The sequence below is a fragment of the Lactuca virosa genome, chromosome 1 (genome assembly GCF_052849685.1).
Source record: "Lactuca virosa cultivar CGN04683 chromosome 1, Lactuca_virosa_CGN04683_v6, whole genome shotgun sequence".
NCBI classification, from domain to species: domain Eukaryota; kingdom Viridiplantae; phylum Streptophyta; class Magnoliopsida; order Asterales; family Asteraceae; genus Lactuca; species Lactuca virosa.
This window is the reverse complement of record NC_136426.1, coordinates 116,909,066-116,921,719: the sequence shown is the minus strand read 5'-3', so window position 1 is coordinate 116,921,719 and position 12,654 is coordinate 116,909,066.

Sequence of the window (12,654 nt, the reverse complement as noted above, 5' to 3'; positions counted from 1 at the left end):
TCTTGAATCTCTTCAAGATCAATCGTGCGCTCACTATGTAACGCCCATATTTCATGCAAGATTAGTCATAAATTCTAATCACTTTGGTTAACTATTGTAACCTTTATACTAATGAATAAGAAAGGATTATTCATATATTTGTATGATTACATGTTTTATAGGATATTATGTGTAAATTATATGAGTATTTAATAATAAATAAATAAAATTAAAATACGTATCGAAGATAAAAGATTACTTAGGACAAATAATATTAACCTAGTTGTAGTGTACGTTATAAGGATTCCGAAGATATAAGGAGAGTCCAAATTTGACTTCATAAGAAGAAGTTATGTTTTTTCGAAGTTTCACAATTAAACCGGCATAACTCTGCGTCTGGTAAAAAGTAAAATTTTGATAAATTACTTTTTAGACTTAGAAATCTAAACGAAAATCGTAGTAGTCGTTAAGCCAAGAGCGTGCATATAGAGAAAGACCAGATCTGACTTCATGAAAGGAATTTATGATTTTTCTAAGATTAGGCATGATAGTATTTAGTTCAAAAATTGAATTTTAGATCGGTCAATTTTTAGCCAAAATAATCTAATCGAGATTTGAATATCTCGTTAATAATTGTCCAACAATATAAAGTATTTTGAAAACAGACATTGGATGAGAGAGTTATGCTTTTTATACAGGATTTAACAGTCTAAACCTGATTGAAGAATATAAAGTCAAAATTTGCCGACATAGTCTAAAGAAAAGTTGTAGATATTGTCGAGAGCTTTCTGGGGATATAAAGAACATAAAAAGTGGAATTTGTATGAAGAAATTACGCAATTATGAAAATATAAAATTCAACACGAGCATGCGCGACGCGCAAAAAGTTCTAGAAGCTGCCACGCAGCCCCACCCAATTTGTGCCACGTGTCAGTAGACCTGAGGAGCCACTCCATTATAGTGCATGTCGCACCACTATGGTGCACGACACGCATCCCAAGAAACCCCTATAAATATCAGCTCATTCCTTCACTCCTCCTCACATCATTTCAGTTGACTTTTCTCTGAAATATTGGATATTTAGCTCGTTTACTTACATTTTTGGCCTACGTCGAAGCCATGTGATGCCCTTTAGTACTCATCTGAGTAGTATCCTACGATTAGGAGATCCTGAGTCAATATTCTGCCCCTTTAGATCCTGGTTTTCATCTAGAATCCCTATAAGTTAAGCTACACTTACTTTATGTTAAGCATAACTTGTAATTATAGTCATAGTCGTTATCATAAATCTATAATTAAGATTTATCCGTGATCACAAATTGTATACTGATTGATCTACTTTAGGGAGTGATGTCTAGGTTGGATTTAGTGGGTTGTTTAAAGTGGGATTTCCAAACACTATACTCTATATACCAAACGGACCCTACCTCCGATATGATCCTACCTGGTTATTCCTTATTTAGATCTTGAAGTTTACTTTGGGACTGTTGAGGAATCTAGACCCTTAAGAAAATAATTAATAAATCTTGAAATTAGACTAAGACTTAGCGTTATGTACATCTAGGTCTTTGGGAAAAGGTGTAAGGCGAAGCTCTTCCCGATTCACCAATCACCAGAAACTTTGTCAGGTGAGTGCATAGTTATTATCAAGATCATAATAAAAAATAAAAGTAGTATTTATATGAAACATTAAATGATTGCATGTATTATCTATGCTAAATGCTATTTGGGTAATTAGGATAATACTATTGGATTAGAAACCATAGCGGAAATCGATTGCCCTTAATTATAAGTCTTACCTTAGGTTTAAGAATAACACTTGTAAAGGTTGCTTAGTTCAAATTAAGCGTGACATCGAATAGGTCTCATGATTGAGGTAGAGTGTGTGCAGAGTAGAGTGTTTCTCCTCTTTCTTCGATGACCAGAAATGGTGGGTCCAGATCATACAACTGGCAAGTATGTATGGGTCATTAACTAGAGTAGATGACAACACTTGCCTATTCTAGGTAGTCTAGTGAATTACGTTGCTAACATGGACTTATAACCCATGGACGTAGATAATATGAGATACCATATTTATCAAATCTTTGAACATTGGTTGCCTTATATGACTTACATTGGTCATGGACTCCCAGAGCTGTGTAGTCAAACAGTTGTTCAAACAATTCATCAAGTTGCGTGATTCCTCCCGATAATCGTTGCTTTAAGATTTGTAAGGATTGCTTGGGTTGGGTAGTTGGTCTTAGGTCAGATTTATATCACCTGAAAACGTTGTTTGCATAAATGATATTATTTAATATATTTAAATTATTATGGGCTTGAAAACCCTATGCATCACACCAGGTTTCCCAAACCAAACCCACTCATTTTATGCATCAAAGGTAGTAGATGTAAGGTTGTCGAAGTCTAGTTAGAATGTTGAATAGAATAAATAGATGTGCCTTTAATAAGTAGTTTCAGGATCTTTTATACTTTATGATGTAATGTATGTTTGGATATGAACAAATGACATCCTCAAGTTTTCAATAAAATAACTTTCGTTATTTTAAAATGTTTTATTTAATTGGGAAATTCCACATCTCAATTTACAAAGCGTAAAGAAAAATATTTTAATTGGTTCTGAAAAATGGGGGATGTCTGTGACAACCGTCAAATTTCGGTCAATTCAAAGTCAACAAGTCAAACCAGTCAACTCCAATAACCCTTGTATGCTAGGGTTTACGTTATGTAATCACTATACAATTCGCTATTTTAATGAGAAATCCTCATTTGGAAAGTTCATGTGTTTGATTTTCCTTAGCCTTAACAGTGCTAAACAACGAACCAAAGCGATAAAACACTATTGCACAATTATCGGGATTGTGTACGACACTAAAACACGGTTTAATGGGGTTTACGAACCTTGCGTTGTGAAGTCGGACACTCAAATTAATCACAAACGAAACCTCTCTAAATCGTTTTCACTCTATCTCTTTCTATTTGAAATCTCTCCCAAATCTCTCTCAAAAGTTACTTTAACTTTTTGTAATCATTTGGGTCATCTCGACCCTTAACCGGGTCAAAAATCGCTTGAAACGGGGTAAAAACGAGTAAAATAGCTTTAAGGATCCGAAGTGTCCGAAGCCAGGGTCCGAAGTCCGAAGTGTCCGTGTCCGAAGTCCGAAGTGTCCGTGTCCGAAGTCCGAGGTCCGAAGCCAGTGTCCGAAGTCCGAGGTCCGAAGCCAGTGTCCGAAGTCCGAGGTCCGAGGTCCGAAGCCAGGCCCTTTTTACCGGTTTTTCGACTACGACTTCGTTTTAACTCCGTTTTTCATTATTTTAACGTGGGATTTTCACCCAAAACTTTATTTTATAAACTAAGGCCCCAAAATATATAAATCTCCAGGGTTTTTATAAAATATATTAAAAGAATTGGTGATTGAACTAATTATTGAGGGAATATTTGCTTTTCCTTAATTTATGGCAAAAGCAACCCACTACCACCTCACTCTATGACCAGCCACTCCTTCCCACTACCCCTTGTCTCCTTAGTGGACCTTTACAGCCAATCTCCAGCTCTTCCCACGTTCTAAGAGCTGGAGGATTGATCCTCTCTCCTCATCCTCCATAAAACTCTTTCATTCTACACTTAACAACCAAGAACACTCTCCAAAATTCTCTCATCTTTTCTCTCAACTTCAAAAACTTCAAGACCCTCTCCAGGGATTTCTTTCTTCAATTAGTAAGTATCTTCATCATTCACATAATTATTAAACTCCATTCTACTCAAATCATTGATATCTTACACAAGTTCCATCTTATTCGGTGTTAGATTCTCGAATCATCAATACATCTTCTTAGTGTTCTTGAGTTGAACACTTCCTCTCTCTCACTTTCATCTACTGAAACCACATAAGGTGAGTTCATACCCATACATTTACATCTTTTTCTTAAGTTTTAAGGGGGAAATACAAGTAAAATCATCAAGAACACAATTAAACTTTTTCTAACAGATTGCATCAGAAAAGATGGACGTTAATCACAGACTGTTTTGGTCAACTTAAAAATTTTAGTTTTCAAAACTGTTTCAGGTGCAAGTAGTTCAAACTCTTAGCTTTAAAATGACTACTTGCACATCTCCAGATGATTTTTCTACAATTAATAGTGATTGTTACAAAACTGCCTGTCATTTCAGAGGCAAACCCGGACCAGTCTGTGATTATGAACATTTTCACCTCTGTTAGAGATCACTAAAAATCATGAGAAAATTTACGAACAAACTAGACTCATATCCCAAACTCTCAAAATTTGCGGATTTGGATTTAGAGCTGTGATGATTTTTCTATAAATTTTCTAAGAAAGGTAACAGAAACTGTTTTTAACGAAAAGTTGCTGTTAATTTCATTTTACCTTGTAACATGTTGAGCAAGGTGTATATCTTTATGTGACTATATGTTACTGCAACATATGACATTTTATCTTAATATTTAGACACACATCAGTTTACAAATGGATTTGGTCATGAAAAATATAAAGAATAACAAGTGATTATAATCAAAGTACAATCGATACATTCAAACATTAAATAAACTATTTTGAATATAGTTTGCATACATTACCACGTACTACCCTTGGTTGATAAACTATAATAGGTATAGTTTATGATACATTACATAACACATACATTTAAAAAGGGTACATTTATACAAAGGATATTTTCATTAAGCAAGGTACGGCCATACGGTACCAAGTTTTCATAACACGTAATTCCGTTAATGACTTGTGAGACAACTGCTTCAAATTACCATTAAGTCCTGTATTGTAACCAGAGTCTCCTTGAGGGAGAGCGTGATACTTGTGTATAGATCTATATTGGGTTTGACAAACCCACACCTAAACTGCATGCAACAGTTAGACCGATAGGTCTGGGGTGACAAATGTCATAACATTTCCGACGCCTGAAGAACGTCGTTTTAGGCAACCTTGGTCATAGTATGGTTATAATAAACTCACATAAAGTATTAACAAACATTGGAATTTACGGGGACTTCATTAAAATTTAACGAGTTTATGTCGATTTAAACTTGCATTGTTTTACTATAAATATGACAAATTACTTGTACATTTCGGTCTTTGGGTTTTAAGACTACATTTACACATTAAGGAAAATATTGGATTTTTCTAACACAAATACTACTTTTACAAACGAAAAGCTTATGAACTCACCAACCTTTGTGTTGACACTTTTTCAAAAACTTGTATTCTCAGGAAATCATTAAACAGGTAATCAAGTGCTTTTGAGGATGGGACGCTAAGGCGTCTACTATTTCATATTTTATCAATATATTGTGATTTATTCGTAAACATGTAATTCATACAATGATGTAAATTTTTTATATATATGTTGGTTGTGTTTGCTTGAATTACTATTACAATTGCTGTTATGATACTATACATGAAGTCCTCCACCCCCGGACGTTTCCGCCATCCTTGGTTTGGGGGTGTGACAGATTGGTATCAGAGCGCAGTTTATAGTGAATTAAGTATATCAAACCACACAAGATATACAAACTATAAACACAATTGGGACTAATAGTCTCTGATTTGTGCATTTTTCAAATAAATATACCTTTAGAAAATAAATGATTCTTTTTATTAAAAAGTATAAATACATGCATACATGCTCACATAGTGTCATAACTAGAAGAACATAAAATAAAAGAAGAGGAGTTGTACATTATGGGTATGCCTTGGTATATGTAAATCAAGTCTGGGAAGGATATAGCCTGATCAACTATATCTGTCCGGGAATTGACTTGCATATACCGGGGGATGGTCAGGATGGACAACAAATCTAACAAACTCGTCCTACCGCTAGTACGCCTCATTCACGAAGCCGGTCTATAAGGGGGGTATAAGGTTGTTGCCTGTAAAATGGCAATTTAATGGGTGTCCACTCTCACCCACCGCTTCCTTGATCGGTGGAGGGTCGTTAGCCGAACGGGTAAGACAAGGACTTATAAATTCTCATTAAAAGTATGATGAATATTATAAAGTAACTAAATGCTTTAAGAACTCAAAACTAAACATTTACAAATACTATAGGAGTATTTTGTGTTACTATAATAAAAATATTTTATACTTTCATTTTACCTCATAACCCAATGTATTGGGTCAATAAAAAGTATAAAATCGTATGTATCGTAAACATACCGGAAAACAACGTAATAATATACTTTATGTATAAAAGATTTCTCTCCCTATAAATACACTTTTACTAAAAGTACATTGGTTTACGACTTATGACAGAACCATGCCGCCAAGAAGAAGACCAAGACCTTCCAGCAACACAGCAACACCTCCTCCGCCGCCGCCTCCACAGTTTGATCCCGCGATGTTCCAGGCTGCAGTAACAGCAGCCGTAGCAGCTGCAATGTCACATATAGGGACCAACGGAGCTGGTGGTTCGGGATCGGGAGCTACACACTCTATCCACGGAGACAGTACGTGGCGTGCAAAAGAGTGTTCATACAAGGACTTCACAAATGGTAAACCCGACAACTTCAATGGAAGCGGGGGAGTCATCACGTTGATGCAATGGTTTGAAAAGACCGAAGTAGTCTTTCAGGTGTGCTCCTGCCCCGAAGCGAGCAAAGTTAAGTTCGCAACCTTAACCTTCACCGGCCGGGCCCTTACTTGGTGGAACTGCCGGGTTAAGTCACTTACTCTCGAAGTGGCTAGCTCCATAACCTGGGCAGAACTAAAAACGTTGATGATGAAGGAGTACTGCCCGAGAGGTGAAATTCAAAAGCTGGAACAAGAACTCTGGAACCTCAGGATGACGGGCTCTGACCTTGAAACCTACACCACCCGATTCAATGAATTGGCTCTCCTCTGCCCAACAATGGTTACTCCGGAGGAGAAAAAGGTGGAGCGATACCTTTGGGGACTGTCTCTCCACGTGCAAAGTAGTGTCCTAGCTTCAAGGCCAACTACTTTTGACAGTGCCAGGGAGCTGGCACAACAACTTGTTGACCACCGAGCCGGTCATAATACTACAACCACCACCACTGATAAATCAAAAGGGGGAAACAACAAAAGGAAGTTCTGGAACGAAAAGAAGAGCCAACCAGCACAGGACCCCGCTAAGAAGCAACAAATTGTTGCTGTCCATGCTGCCACTAATGCTGCCACTACTGCTACCACTCCAGCACCACCGAAGCCATATGCGGGAAAACTACCTAAGTGCAACAAGTGCAACTTTCACCACAATGGTGCTTGTAGGGAGATGCACTGTAACAACTGCGACAGGAAGGGGCACACTGCTCGTTTCTGTAAAGCGCCGGCTCAACCAATCAACCAAGTCGCCAGTACGGGGGCAACCCGGACCTGCTACAACTGTGGAGACGCAGGTCACTTCAAAAGAGACTGCCCCAAAGCACAAGCCCCTAATGCTGGTGGAGTAGGAAGAGTCCTGGCAATAGGACATGGGGAAGCAGTCGAGGATCCCACGGTGGTTACCGGTACGTTTCTCCTCAATAACTCTTATGCATGCGTACTATTCGATAGTGGAGCGGAGAGGAGTTTCGTGAGCCACCAATATAAACATTTACTTGAACAAAATCCCCAATCACTAAAGGATACTTATGTAGTAGAAATGGCAAATGGGAAAGTAGAACGCACTAGCGACATATACTCAGAATGTACTCTCACTCTAGACAACCATACATTTAAAATTGACCTGATGCCGGTCACCATAAAAAGCTTCGACGTAATCATCGGGATGGATTGGTTAGTTCCTCACCGTGCCGACATTCTATGTTACGAAAGGGTCGTTCGCCTCAATCTACCAAATGACGAAACCCTTCTTATCTATGGTGACAAACCTAGTGCGAATTTACAAATCATCTCATGCATCAAAGCCCAAAAGTATCTCCGGAAGGAGTACCACGCCTTCTTAGCCCATATAGTAGACAAGAAACAAGACGTGAAAGACATCAAGGACATCCCCGAAGTGTGTAACTTCCCGGATGTGTTCCCAGAGGATCTTCCTGGTGTACCACTCGCACGACAAGTCGATTTCAGAATTGACTTAATACCCGGAGCTACCCCCGTAGCCAGAGCTCCATACCGCCTCGCACCATCAGAAATGCAGGAGTTGTCCAGTCAATTAACCGAGCTTTTGAACAAAGGGTTCATCAGACCAAGCTTCTCACCTTGGGGAGCACCAGTCCTTTTTGTAAAGAAGAAGGACGGATCCTTTCGCATGTGCATCGACTATCGGGAACTAAACAAGCTCACCATCAAAAACCGATATCTTCTGCCCCGAATCGACGACCTTTTCGACCAACTCCAAGGAGCAAATTTCTTCTCAAAGATCGACCTAAGGTCAGGCTACCATCAGCTACGAGTTCAAGAAGAAGATATTCCCAAAACTGCATTCAGAACTCGCTATGGGCACTACGAGTTTGTGGTGATGTCCTTCGGCTTAACAAACGCACCTGCGGTATTCATGGACCTAATGAATAGAGTGTGTCGACCCTACCTAGACAAGTTTGTAATCGTATTCATCGACGATATCTTGATCTACTCACGAAGCGAAGAAGAGCATCGCCTACATCTACGCCAAGTGCTAGAGACGCTAAGAGCGGAGAAGCTTTATGCTAAGTTCTCTAAGTGTGAATTCTGGATTAGAGAAGTGGATTTCCTTGGACATGTGGTAAGTGAGAAAGGCATACATGTGGACCCCTCCAAGATCAAGGCAATCGAGAATTGGTCAGCACCCAAGACGCCAACCGAAATTCGACAATTCCTTGGGCTTGCTGGCTACTATCGAAGATTTATACAAAACTTCTCCAAGATTGCGAAACCACTCACCACCTTGACGCAGAAAGGTGTGATATTCAAGTGGGAAAATAAACAAGAAACTGCTTTCCAAACGTTAAAACAAGCCCTATGCAGCGCACCGATCTTGTCTCTCCCAGAGGGAACCGAGGACTTCGTAGTGTACTGTGATGCTTCGAATCAAGGCCTCGGATGTGTGCTCATGCAGAGAGGGAAGGTTATCGCGTATGCATCAAGACAGCTTAAGACGCACGAGGTTAATTATACTACGCACGACCTGGAATTAGGAGCAGTGGTTTTCGCTTTGAAGATCTGGAGACACTACCTCTACGGCACGAAATGCACTATCTTCACTGATCACAAAAGTCTTCAGCATATCCTCAATCAGAAAGAGCTCAACATGCGACAGAGGAGATGGGTGGAGTTGCTGAATGACTACGAGTGCGAAATTCGTTATCATCCGGGCAAGGCCAATGTAGTGGCCGATGCTCTAAGCAGGAAGGAGTACTCGGGCCGCCGAGTAAAATCCTTAACAATGACAATCCATTCCCACCTGATCATACAAATCAAGGAAGCTCAACTGGAAGCTTTGAAACCAGAAAAGGTGGCAGGAGAGACATTAAGGGGAATGGATAAAAACTTAGAAGTCAAGGAGGATGGAGCACGTTATATCATGAACCGGATTTGGACACCGAAGTTCGGTGGACTCCGAGATGTTGTCATGAATGAAGCACACAAGACTCGATACTCCATCCATCCCGGGTCGGATAAGATGTATCTAGACCTCAAGAAATTATACTGGTGGCCGAACATGAAAGCTGAGATTGCTACCTATGTGAGCAAGTGCCTGACTTGCGCTAAGGTCAAAACAGAATACCAGAAACCATCCGGGCTATTACAACAGCCGGATATACCTGAGTGGAAGTGGGAACGAATAACAATGGACTTCATAACCAAGCTGCCTAAGACATCGGGCGGTCTTGACACAATATGGGTAATTATAGACAGATTGACCAAATCAGCACACTTTCTACCAATAAAAGAAACCGACAAGATGGAGAAGCTGACTAGGACGTACATCAGAGAGATTGTACGACTCCATGGTGTGCCGATATCCATTATCTCCGATAGAGATAGTAGATTTACCTCACGGTTTTGGCAGTCTCTACAAAAATCATTGGGAACTAGGCTTGACATGAGTACGGCCTACCACCCACAAACCGACGGACAGAGCGAACGAACCATTCAAACGTTGGAAGACATGTTAAGAGCTTGTGTGATAGACTTCGGTAAAGCATGGGATACCCATCTACCGCTTATCAAATTCTCCTACAATAACAGCTATCATACTAGCATCAAAGTCGCTCCATTCGAAGCTCTTTACGGTCGCAAATGCAGATCACCCCTGTGTTGGGCTGAGGTGGGGGATACACAGCTAGCTAGAGGGCAAGTCTCTAATAGCACCCTCACTGGCCCTGAAATCATAAGGGAAACCACAGAAAAGATCGTTCAAATTCGAGAGAGACTGAAAGCGTCTCGCGATCGGCAAAAGAGTTACGCAGACAAACGACGCAAACCCTTGGAATTCCAGGTGGGTGATCGGGTACTACTAAAAGTTTCCCCTTGGAAAGGAATGATACGATTCGGCAAACGCGGGAAACTAAATCCAAGGTACATCGGGCCATTCGAAATCCTTGCTAGGATTGGGCCAGTAGCATACAAACTTCGATTACCTCAGGAACTTGACAAAGTACATCCCACGTTTCACGTGTCTAACCTAAAGAAGTGTTTGTCTGATGAGACACTCGTAATACCACTCGACGAAATCAAAGTTAACGAAAATCTCCACTTCGTGGAGGAACCAGTCGAAATCATGGATCGGGAAATCAAACGAACGAAACAAAGTCGTATTCCCATCGTGAAGGTACGTTGGAACGCTAAACGAGGACCCGAATTCACCTGGGAACGCGAGGATCAGATGAAACAAAAGTATCCACATCTCTTTCCAAACTCTTGAAATCCCAGTCAAAGTGAAAATTTCGGGACGAAATTCCTTCTAACGGGGGGATGATGTGACAACCGTCAAATTTCGGTCAATTCAAAGTCAACAAGTCAAACCAGTCAACTCCAATAACCCTTGTATGCTAGGGTTTACGTTATGTAATCACTATACAATTCGCTATTTTAATGAGAAATCCTCATTTGGAAAGTTCATGTGTTTGATTTTCCTTAGCCTTAACAGTGCTAAACAACGAACCAAAGCGATAAAACACTATTGCACAATCATCGGGATTGTGTACGACACTAAAACACGGTTTAATGGGGTTTACGAACCTTGCGTTGTGAAGTCGGACACTCAAATTAATCACAAACGAAACCTCTCTAAATCGTTTTCACTCTATCTCTTTCTATTTGAAATCTCTCCCAAATCTCTCCCAAATCTCTCTCAAAAGTTACTTTAACTTTTTGTAATCATTTGGGTCATCTCGACCCTTAACCGGGTCAAAAATCGCTTGAAACGGGGTAAAAACGAGTAAAATAGCTTTAAGGATCCGAAGTGTCCGAAGCCAGGGTCCGAAGTCCGAAGTGTCCGTGTCCGAAGTCCGAAGTGTCCGTGTCCGAAGTCCGAGGTCCGAAGCCAGTGTCCGAAGTCCGAGGTCCGAAGCCAGTGTCCGAAGTCCGAGGTCCGAGGTCCGAAGCCAGGCCCTTTTTACCGGTTTTTCGACTACGACTTCGTTTTAACTCCGTTTTTCATTATTTTAACGTGGGATTTTCACCCAAAACTTTATTTTATAAACTAAGGCCCCAAAATATATAAATCTCCAGGGTTTTTATAAAATATATTAAAAGAATTGGTGATTGAACTAATTATTGAGGGAATATTTGCTTTTCCTTAATTTATGGCAAAAGCAACCCACTACCACCTCACTCTATGACCAGCCACTCCTTCCCACTACCCCTTGTCTCCTTAGTGGACCTTTACAGCCAATCTCCAGCTCTTCCCACGTTCTAAGAGCTGGAGGATTGATCCTCTCTCCTCATCCTCCATAAAACTCTTTCATTCTACACTTAACAACCAAGAACACTCTCCAAAATTCTCTCATCTTTTCTCTCAACTTCAAAAACTTCAAGACCCTCTCCAGGGATTTCTTTCTTCAATTAGTAAGTATCTTCATCATTCACATAATTATTAAACTCCATTCTACTCAAATCATTGATATCTTACACAAGTTCCATCTTATTCGGTGTTAGATTCTCGAATCATCAATACATCTTCTTAGTGTTCTTGAGTTGAACACTTCCTCTCTCTCACTTTCATCTACTGAAACCACATAAGGTGAGTTCATACCCATACATTTACATCTTTTTCTTAAGTTTTAAGGGGGAAATACAAGTAAAATCATCAAGAACACAATTAAACTTTTTCTAACAGATTGCATCAGAAAAGATGGACGTTAATCACAGACTGTTTTGGTCAACTTAAAAATTTTAGTTTTCAAAACTGTTTCAGGTGCAAGTAGTTCAAACTCTTAGCTTTAAAATGACTACTTGCACATCTCCAGATGATTTTTCTACAATTAATAGTGATTGTTACAAAACTGCCTGTCATTTCAGAGGCAAACCCGGACCAGTCTGTGATTATGAACATTTTCACCTCTGTTAGAGATCACTAAAAATCATGAGAAAATTTACGAACAAACTAGACTCATATCCCAAACTCTCAAAACTTGCGGATTTGGATTTAGAGCTGTGATGATTTTTCTATAAATTTTCTAAGAAAGGTAACAGAAACTGTTTTTAACGAAAAGTTGCTGTTAATTTCATTTTACCTTGTAACATGTTGAGCAAGGTGTA